Source organism: Equus caballus, chromosome 15 (genome assembly GCF_041296265.1).
Source record: "Equus caballus isolate H_3958 breed thoroughbred chromosome 15, TB-T2T, whole genome shotgun sequence".
Lineage (NCBI taxonomy): Eukaryota > Metazoa > Chordata > Mammalia > Perissodactyla > Equidae > Equus > Equus caballus.
The window spans coordinates 59,144,802-59,155,512 of NC_091698.1; the positions used below are offsets into that span (position 1 = coordinate 59,144,802).

At 37.8% G+C, this 10,711-nt stretch overlaps 1 long non-coding RNA gene across 1 annotated transcript in view; it reads right to left on the bottom strand.

Moving 5' to 3' along the window:
- LOC138917748 (uncharacterized) overlaps positions 1 to 10,369 on the bottom strand; it is an 85,270-nt gene extending 74,901 nt beyond the window's left edge. The window contains exon 1 of the long non-coding RNA XR_011426193.1: positions 10,148 to 10,369. This is a non-coding gene — a long non-coding RNA (uncharacterized lncRNA). The remainder of the gene's footprint in view (positions 1 to 10,147) is intronic.
- Positions 10,370 to 10,711: the final 342 nt, after the last annotated feature.

Below are 10,711 nucleotides of genomic sequence, written 5' to 3' on the forward strand. Positions count from 1 at the left end.
TGATATTTCCATCACTCCCAGAAGTTCCCTCATGCTCTTTAGATAATTCCCTCCCACCACCCTCAGCCCCCAACAGCTCTTATTGAGTTATTATCGTTCTTAGTTATCTTACAATTTCAGTAAGGAAAATTGTAGCCTACTGAGACAGTAGCCACTGGAATTGTCAATAAAATTCTTAAAGTGAAAGGTTTAAAAAGAAATTATAGATTTTAAATAATATGTTCAAACATTGTAATGGGGTAGCAAGTAGTAAAGTCACATCATCACAGAAAATATTACAAAATATTTTAAAATCACCTTAGAAATTGCTATCTCAGATTGCCATTTTCACCATCTCGTAAGGCAATATATAGTTCCATAGATTAGTGCTTGTGTTCTTGTTTCAAATTTTTCAATGCTAGGATATTATGCAGAAAATGAAAATAGCAGTATGGTGCCCAATTTGTTCCAATTTCTCTTCACATACTTCAGTCCATACTTGCCAGAAAATATTATTCCTTGTAGAAATCAGTGTTGAGATTATTTGCACATAAATCTTGTTCTTCGCAGTCATGGGTATGGCGTTCATTTCCTTGTTCTAATTATCTTATTTTTTATTTGAATGCTACTTGTGTTGCAATTTTTGCAGTCAGATCCATTAACTGTTTTTTGCTAAGCTTTTACTCATATTATTAAAAATAAATGACAGTTTATACCAAGTCATGTGGATAATGCAAATCACACTTGTTTAATTTCTGCCAAAGACCACGATTTCCTCCTTGTTGAAGATCACTCTTGTTTCACTTTTTTTTCCTATTGCATTTCATGTCTTGTCTAAAATAAATCTAACTGCTTTATTTTGGTGATTATCTCCAGAAACACAGATTGGAAAAAGAGAGGCAAGCAAAAAAATGCTTACCACAAACAGCCAAAGCTACTCCATTTTGCAAGACTGTACTGCATTCTTGTGATTGGAGAGGAAGGATTCACAAGTTATATTGTTTCTCCTCTTACGCAAATGTTTCCACTGTGGAAATTCATCTTCTTGCTCAAAGCAGAGACCTCCAAAGGGGTTAGCAGCACAATTCAAACCTGCAAAACCTTCACACACAGTTGCCTTTTGTTTCAAAGATGGAGGGCAAGAAATGTGGTGAAGAATTTCCTAGAGGCCTGAAAGACTTAGTCACAAGAACAAATGTTTGGGTTATGGGTTGAGCTGTGCCAGCACTGACTGCCAGAGTTTGAGTGACAGAGGTACCTGAGTGTTCTCTAGAACATTTATTTTGTGTGCATGTGTGATATGCAGGGCGTCCTGTATCGCATGGTGCAGAGCAGGGGAATCCCTTGAATGGGTCTAAGGATGGTACCAGTTGCTCTAATCTCACTTCTTTTTTTTTTTTTTTTTTTTGTGGAAGATTAGACCTGAGCTAACTGCTGCCATTCCTCCTCTTTTTGCTGAGGAAGACTGGCCCTGAGCTAACATCTGTGCCCATCTTCCTCTACTTTATATGTGGGATGCGTACCACAGCATGGCTTGCCAAGTGATGCCATGTCTGCACCGGGGATCCGAAGCGGGGAACCCCAGGTCACCAAAGCGGAATGTGTGCACTTAACCTCTGCGCCACCGGGCCGGCCCCTAATCTCAGTTCTTTAAGTCAGTCCTTTAGTTTTGATGATGGCTACTAATGTCTTCTATTTTCATTGCTAACCAAGGCTAATGTCTTCAACTCTTCTGTTGAAAATACTTGCTTTACAACATGACCTGTAATTTGAAGTAAGTAATAGACAACCACAAGGTTCCAAGTATTAGCACAAAATTTAGGAGGCCTTTCGTTCACTTTTCTCGTCACTTCCAACTTCTTTCTTGCTGCCTCCCCAGAATCTCCCTAAATCCAGCAAGCATTGTCCACAGAACGTTGCCCCGGAGTCAGTGTGACTTATTAGCAATGCATTGTTGCTGGCAGTCATCCAGAGGCTTTATCTCTCAGTAAAGGAGACACTGAATCTGTGTTATAACGTCTCCTTTTATTGCATGCGGTCAATCCATCATATTGGAACTCCTTCTTGGACCCTTTTTCCACCGGGTTACTATGCTTAGCTACCTGTTAATTCCTTCCTGACCTTGATACAGTTTCTTCTTTCTTCCTGACTATTCATAGTTCTCTTTCCTACTTATACACAGAGAAATACATATCTAGACCTAATAGATAGAAGTATAACTAAATAGAAAAAGCATAACCCTTGAATACAACGTCTTTCTTATTTGACATACTTTCCACACATATCCACTATTCTGGCTCTCCTCCTCTCTAGTCTTGAGCTTTTGACATCTGTTCTTTAAAATGTAGTTGTCAGAGCTTGAACAACTTCAGACATTGAAATGCAAAGTAAATTGGGAACCAAAATCTACCTATTTCTCTACATCTCTATCTATTTTTGCAATCTCCAAACAAATTAGCTTTATGGAAGTAGCAATTCCAAATTGTTGCTTCTATTAAATTTATAATAAAAAAAGGTAGAACATTTTTCCTTTTCATACAAATTGTTAAAATAGATTTATTCATTGAAGTTTGGGTGTGATTACAATAAGAATGTGGAAAGCATGGTGTAAATGAATTAATATCAAAACCAGAAACTTAGATGGGTAACAATAAAATTCTGTATTAGTTCAGAGAAGTAAATGAGATTCCTCTTGCCAGAGTCTCAATAGGAAATGTCCTCAAGGGAGAAAGTCAAGTATCTGTTAATGTGAAGTGAGGGGCCACTTAAGGAAGAGACGGAAGATGTAAGGGGAGTTTGAGCATGAAGAAAGAAATCCTTAGGTTGAATGGAATTTAGACGAGGGTAGCATGTCTTTAAAAGGAGGAAGGTAAACACGACAAAGGTAGAAGTTTGGGAGAAGACAGATGTCAATGGTGGTTCTTATGTTAGGCTGGCCAAGATGGGTGACTGGATGCAGGACACTGGGAAGGAGGTTAAAGATAACAGATATACTAGCAAGAAGGGAAGAATATGTCGATCAATCCATTTTAACCATTTCTACAGTGTCTATGGAGATATGCAAATATATTGCATATGCAAATTTGTGTCCGTATATAAAAGTAGGCAGGGATTAAATCAGATTTTCAGATGATATCCTACACTAAGCCATTTCACCTTTCACAAAAAGACTTCATTTAAACCAGACACATCCAGAAATCCCTTTATAATATTGAGATTTATCATGACATCATTTCAAAGAGTAGAGAAATTCATAATGTCAGTTTTGCATATTATATTAATTTTTATATCATATTTCCTTATCTCATCAAGATGGTGGTGTTATACATGAATGGGAAAATACAGGATATTAAAGGAAAATCACCAATCCAAAATTTACTGTAATATTGGCTTGTGATAAATACCACTGCATAAGCCCTAGAGGTACAACAAACTAGACTGAGTGCGTTGGCCTAGGTGCTTTGGATAATAGATTGGCCCGGTCTTCCTACTGGTATGCCAAGGAAGAGTATATGCTATTGTGAACATTTCCTGCTGCACGTGGAGAAATACTACAGAGATAGTTGAATAATCTGTATGCAAATTAAAGGGAACAGCAACTTTGGTTGCTAAAAATAGACCCTGGAGGCCTCTAGGAACTGTTCTCCTTGTCAAGACTTGGGGATCTTCAGTGCTGGCTCTGAGATGCCTTCTAGTCCCGTCTTATATGACTGTAGTTATTCTTATTCATCTCATGTCTTCAGGTGTCTGGTCTCTCGAGTCTTAAATGATGTTGCATAACTGCTTTCATGTCAGACGGCACAAAAACTCATTCTTCAACAAAAGGAAAATAAACTGCTTCTGCTCTGCTCAGATCGAATCCTAGAACATTCATCTGAGTCCACTTTGTAGAACATCTGCTTACAATAAAGTCTACAGTGGTGCAGACCTGGAGGGTGTTAATGTGAAACCCAATGCTGTCCTCTTCTGTTTTTTCAGGGACAGAAGGGGTCCATAAAGTGGGCTGTTAAACAAAAATTTTTCAAGCCTCTCTCATGCACATCCAAATCCTGTTATAGCCTTATTTATCTCATCCTGGACTTCTTTGAGAGCTGACCCTTCCTTTCAAGACTTAGAGCATATAAAGACCATTTGTAAAAAAGAGTTTATAACCTGATTCATAAGTCAACCAAAGACTTAAACTCAGAATATGGCCTAAATTGGTATTCTTCTTTTATTCCTTTACCTTGCCCAGTGATTGTCAACCACGGGTGACTTTTCCCACAAGAGGACATTTGCAAATGTCTGGAGATGGTTTTGATTGACACACCCCGGCAGGGTGGGGTAACATGCAGCTAGTGGACAGAGACCAAAGATACTGCTCAACATCCTAATAATATATAGGACACCCACACACACAGAAAATCACAACAAAAAATTGTCTAGTCCAAAATGTCAGTAGCGCCCCTGTTGAGAAACCCTAAGCCAGCGCTTTACATTTCTGCTCAGGGAGAACCACAAAACTTGTTTCTTAAGCGATGCGGTTCTTCTTTGCCCAACAATCTTTGAACTCAACTTTGTTTACTCACTTATGGTTGTCTTTGTATTTTGATTCGACATGAGGCATAAACCAAAAACATGTTTAGCAGGACATTAGTTTTTGCATCAGAATCTATCACACTATTTGTTTAAATGAAGTGAGAAGCTATTTAACTGGCGTCATCCATCAGCTGCTTAAAACGGTGAAGTCAGTAACCCCATTGAGTCATCACACATGGCAGGACACAGTAAGAAGTGAGTTTTGGGCTTCTCTTGCTACTAAATGTGGAATCTCTGATGACCATCAAGGAAGTTTAGGATTGTTCTAGTCACATCCAGGGATAAGAAGTTGTAGGCCCAGTATAATCTCTGTGATGTCTGAGAATCAAAGCTCCACCATCACCATCTAGGCCTCATGGGATTTATTTTTGAGACAAAAACTCTTTTTATCTTTCAATTTCAAAAATGCTTTAAATCCATTTGTGCAGGACTACTTTCATAATTTTTATTTCACTTACTCCTACTAATTTATTCTAGGTCATAATCATTCCCAAAACTGTGTTCTTCTTTTGTTGTTATCTTGTTTTGTTTTTATTTTTGTTTTCCTTTTTCTGCCGCTCAATGAAAGGCCTTGCCTTTTAGCTTTCCATCTGTCCAATTTCCAGCCTTAAGAACTTCAAGTAAAACAAAATTTTTTAACCAGATACGTGGCCATTTCAACAGAAATGAGATTTCCCTCTTAAGCTGAATAAGGGACAGGATCAGAGTCACTTGGAGGAGAGGAGTGTTTACACATTACTGCCTCCGTTTCTTGCCATGCTCTTCCCCCTGTGCATTCTGACACTACCCCAGACTCTCAATGAAAACCACTCCTCTTTAGAAATGATGGCCTATAGCACTCTTTTGAGAACACGTTTTATTGTATTCTTACTCTTTGTACATGTATTATTGTCTTCAAAATCACACTGCAGTGTCAGAGATTTTATCCTATACCCCTTGGTAATCTACATCTTGCCTATTACAACTGTGCTAGGACATAAAAGTATCAAAAATAAATACTTTGTTGAAAATCATAGTTAGAGACAATGAAGTCCCAATTCAAAAAAATCTTTTGAATGCATTAGGATGAGATTTCCAAACGTACATACGTGCAGTTAAACAGCTTGGCTCATTTTAATAAAAGAGCTTTATAGTCTGACCCAGGATAAGAAGATGAATGGGAAAGAAAACAGTGTAGGTTTGATTGCATGAATATTTTATTGGAAGCAGCTAAGCAAGTTGTAGATTGATTGTAAACAGCATACAATCAGTGGCTATGGAGAATTTTGGCATCCAACAAGCTTTTAGCTTCCTTAAGAAGCAGTAGCATATTTTCAGAAAAAATAATTCAAACTTTTAATTTCCTAATTGAAATAGCATCACTCACTTAAGTAGTTTAGCTGATTATAATTATGAAAACATTCCATGTATTTAACAGCAAGTTTCAAGTTCTCCTGTGGTCCAGATTATTAATAGACTCAATGATGCTCTTTTCTCAATATTAATGTTAATATTTTTAATACATGAAACCACTGACACTGAGATCAAGCATTTTATCTCAGGAAAAAAAATGCTTTCTCCTTTTCTCTCTATCAACATGACAGGAAGCAAAAGACTTACTCATGGCTAACACTCCACTATGCTTTCAAAAATAGTTGCTACTTTAATTAGGCCATCTTGAATTGATAGATGTAAATGCAGTTTGTAACCAAAATGCTGTCTCCTTGTGGAACGATAGTGCATTGCTTGAGGCTCTGAAGTACTGCTGTCTGTGCTTTTATAGTGAAACAATGATTATGCCTAATTTTACTCAATTTAGAAAACCAGATCAAGGTGGAGATAGGTGCCTTCAGTTCAGTTAATGTCAGTATTTACTGAAAGCCTGTTATATGTCAGGGACTGTGTAAAGACAGGGAAGTACAAGATGATTGAGAAGCCACAGCTCTCAAGGAGAGCAGAGTCTAGAGCTGGGATGCAGTATCGTGCAGAACAGACATCAGGATAAGAAGTGATAAGCAGGCGAGGAGAGGCCAGAGTTGGTTAAAAGAGAGACAAAGTCATTTTTGAATTGAGGGGAAGTTTAATTTTTTGGCTAACCCCAAGTCAACTATTCTTGAAAAGTTCCAAATACCTCTCAATCTCAGTCTCTCTTTGCCATAAAATTCTTTCTTACTATTAAAGGCATTAATGGATACCAGGAGCCATTATTAGATCATGAGCTTTTACATTCTTTTTTATTTCCTCCCAATGCATTACTATCTTTAAACATAAAATAGGAGGTTATTCTTCCCTTCCTTCTCTCCAACTCCATACCCCAATGCTTTTTCTGAGATTTGATTGCTCAGATCCCTGAGTTCCTACCCATCTCCTTGACATGCTTCCCACTCCCACCTGCCCTGCTCAGGTTATCAGGTAACATCCAGTACTCTATTCTCAGCATGTTCTATATTCTGGACCTTTCTTATATCCAAACTCCCTATCAAAATATTTCCATACCATGTCCTATTCCTTTATATCCCAGTGTTCCACTAGGTGAAAGCTAGGTAACTTGACGTCACAATTGGTACTGATATTATTAATCAGTGTTGCCACATGGTACATATCTGCTCCTTGAAACTCTATGAAAAAAAGTCTTTTTAAGTAGAAATTCCCCAATATCAGGATTTTTTTTTTCTTAAGACAGTAAGGGTATCCGGGACCAGACAAACTCATCATATACTATTGTCATTCCTCAAACTCATCATACAGTCAGCCACATGCCCTATATGCAATTACATCTGTTATCTAAGGACATCATGTGTGTGCCATACACACCAATGAGGAACTGAATGTATTTTAGCACAAGAATGAAAACTAAGGTGAAAACTATTCAATCCAAATCTGTTCACAGACTTCAGTCCTTGATCATATCCAACAAACACATCAGCAAAGAATATTATTATTAACAAATACGTATGCATTATACCGCATATTACCTTAGTTTCAAAAAAGAGCTATTAACATGTTCAGTAGCATATGAAATAACTTTCTGTCATATAGTGTTTCTCTGTAGGGATTTAAAAAGTCCCAGCAGGCCAAAATATAACATATTTGTCTGCCTTGTATATAGCAGTTATAATTAATTACTATTATTACAGTGAAATCAGAAGGTGAACAGTTTCTAAGATATGAAATATTTTCTAACTACTTGAATTCATGGAGAAAATAGTAGGCATCTTCCAATAATTTTCTGTGATTGAAAACTGGAACTTTTTATGCAAATGTAAAAAATATAATTAGCTTCATTAAGGAAGAGTAACACAATTTCTCTCTTTTTTTAGACTTTCTAAAATCTTCTAGATTAGTGGTTGTTAATCTTTATAAGCACATTAGAATATTCTGGGGAACTTTACAAAATTATCATGTCTAAGCCACACCTTAGATCAATGAAATCAGAATCTGGGAGTGGACATCAGCACTTTTAAAGCTCCGTTGAGGTCAAGAACTACTCTTCCTGAGTGAAAAAAGATCAATCATCCTGATGGACATTCTGACATTGGGCATAAGAGGATTACTGACAATGAGGAATGTGCAAGAAAAACATCCCACCTCCAGATGGAAATTGAAGATTGGTTATCCCACCTGGTGTCTTGGCCTCAAGCATCTTACAGTGTTGTGGGGATGAGAGAACTATGAGAGGGAAGGTGCCAAACACAAGGTTTTGGCAGCAGCATGGTAAGTAGTTAATCTACGGAGTGGAGAACTGGGGAGGATCAAGACAGGGACAGAGGAAGGCAACCAGTGGTACTCATGATCAAAAGTCACACCCTTAGTGACCCACAAAACCATGGGATTGAGTACTGATTTTTAGGATAAATTCACAGAGTAATAAAAGCTCAGGATCAAATGCAAAGGCTTTGACTTTTTTTCAAAGGATTTAAAAATCGTGATCGGCCTATGGGCTAAATAGCACAGGAGCTAAAATTAGCCAGTTGAAAAACGTAATTGACAGTGAGATCCCGAGAACTCGTCCAAGATTAAACAAACAGTAATAAGCAGCACTTGAAACAGATTTAATAAATCCTATTCCTACTGTATGTCTACAATGCTATTCTGACAGTGAAGAAATTGATAGACTTACTGTCACTACGTTAGAAGAGAAAATTTAATGTACCTCACTTTAAATGTGTCAATAAGTACTTAGATAAATATGCTTGTTGGTATAAAACCTAGAGTGTCCATCTATCTGCTTATTGGTATAAAATCTAGAGTGTCCATCTATGTTTAACATTGGCATTTCTATAAAAGAAGTACTACAGAATGAGAAAGCACACAAGAAAAAGATAAAGCACCTAGGCTTTGAATTGGTGGTAAATAAATGTATCTGTTACATAGCAGTGAAATGGGGACATTGAGTTTATAAAGCAGTGAGTCCAGATTTAGATTTTACACTAAAGAAATCTAAAGGCACCCGTTTGTTTTCCTGAATTATGCACAGGAGACGGGGATTTCTGGAATACTCAGCACTGATTATTGCTAAGAGAATGCTATAGACTTGACTGTACTATTAGATGAGATAAATTGTGCTCAAAAGGGCAATGACATATACCCCATCCTGCCAAACTCAATTCTCTCTTTAAATAGGTTTGGTCAAAGTGTCTAAAGATCATTCATTTCACTTGGAGTTATCTACAAGTTTCTTATGCCCTGCTAGCACTTTTTTTTTTTTTTTTTAAAGATTTTATTTTTTCCTTTTTCTCCCCAAAGCCCCCTGGTACATAGTTGTGTATTCTTCGTTGTAGGTTCTTCTAGTTGTGGCATGTGGGACGCTGCCTCAGCGTGGTCTGATGAGCAGTGCCATGTCCGCGCCCAGGATTCGAACCAACGAAACACTGGGCCGCCTGCAGCGGAGCGCGCGAACTTAACCACTCGGCCACGGGGCCAGCCCACCCTGCTAGCACTTTTAACAATAAATCTGTGCAATAGATTGTCGGTATAAAGCATGATCCTTTACTACTCACTTTTATCTTTTAGGTTTCTTTTAGAGATGAACCTTCATGATAAAGAAACAGATGTTAGATCCCAAATGGCACAGGTGGCGCTAGTTAGATGTCTTTGCTCTACCCTTCAAGGGACAGAAGTGTGTTTAGGAAGTAGCTCCAAATTTAACATTTCCTATGGTGTTTATTTTCATATTTGTTTTCTAATTAGAATTTCTGTGTCATATATATATATACTAAATATAAAATATAAAATTTTTCCCACAACTAGAAGGACCTGCAACTAAGATATACAACTGTGTACAGGGGGGGTTTGGAGAGATACAGCAGAAAAAAAATTAAAAAATTAAAAAAATAAAATGAAATATAAAATTTTATCTTTTATCCATAATTAGACACAAATTTGTTTTTCTTCCTAAAAGTGAACAATGAATTAAAAGGACTTCTAATTTCCAGTCCAGTATGTAAGAAACTTGGAAGACACCACTCTATCCCAACAACAAGTAAAACTCTGCACAAACAGAAAAATCAACAACTCTTCCTAGATATGTAAGAGAAGTGAGGTCATAGGGCCAACAACTGCCCCCAGAATTAGAGAGACAAACTAGCAAATACAGAGAGTCACAACTTACCAGAGCAAAAAGCCATGAGGAAAGACCTCCCTGGGAACTAGCACCGGAACAGGGAAACCTGAACTCTAATTGACGAGTTGCTGGAGGCTCAGTGTGGGCAAGTCTGAAGTAAAAGCTCCAGAGGGACCCCGTCATGGGGTTTTGGGAGACGGGTGTGCAAACTTTCCTACGTTCTACTTCCTGGAGCTCTAGCAAGTTCTCACACTGAATATCAGAGAAAAATCTCCTTCTGTTTCCAGAAAAGGGAGGGTAAAAGGAACCATTTTGAAATACACCAGAACATTCTGTTCTTCTTAACAAAGTCTGCCCTCAGGAGAAACTCTTTAACTAGAGCCTAACCTGCTGGGATTTTAGCAGAGCCTAACTGACCTCACAAAAGGGAAATATCCAACTCCAACTGGCTCTAGCCTTTCAAGTGGAGGAAAGCAAATACTCAGCTCCAGCCTATTGTAGCCATTCTGCCCCACCTACATGAGGGCTGGGGAAACTGAGAAGCACTTGTGAAGTTCACAGTCTGGAGGCACAGGCTCATGAAAAGCCTGAGACCCAATAACAGGATGATAG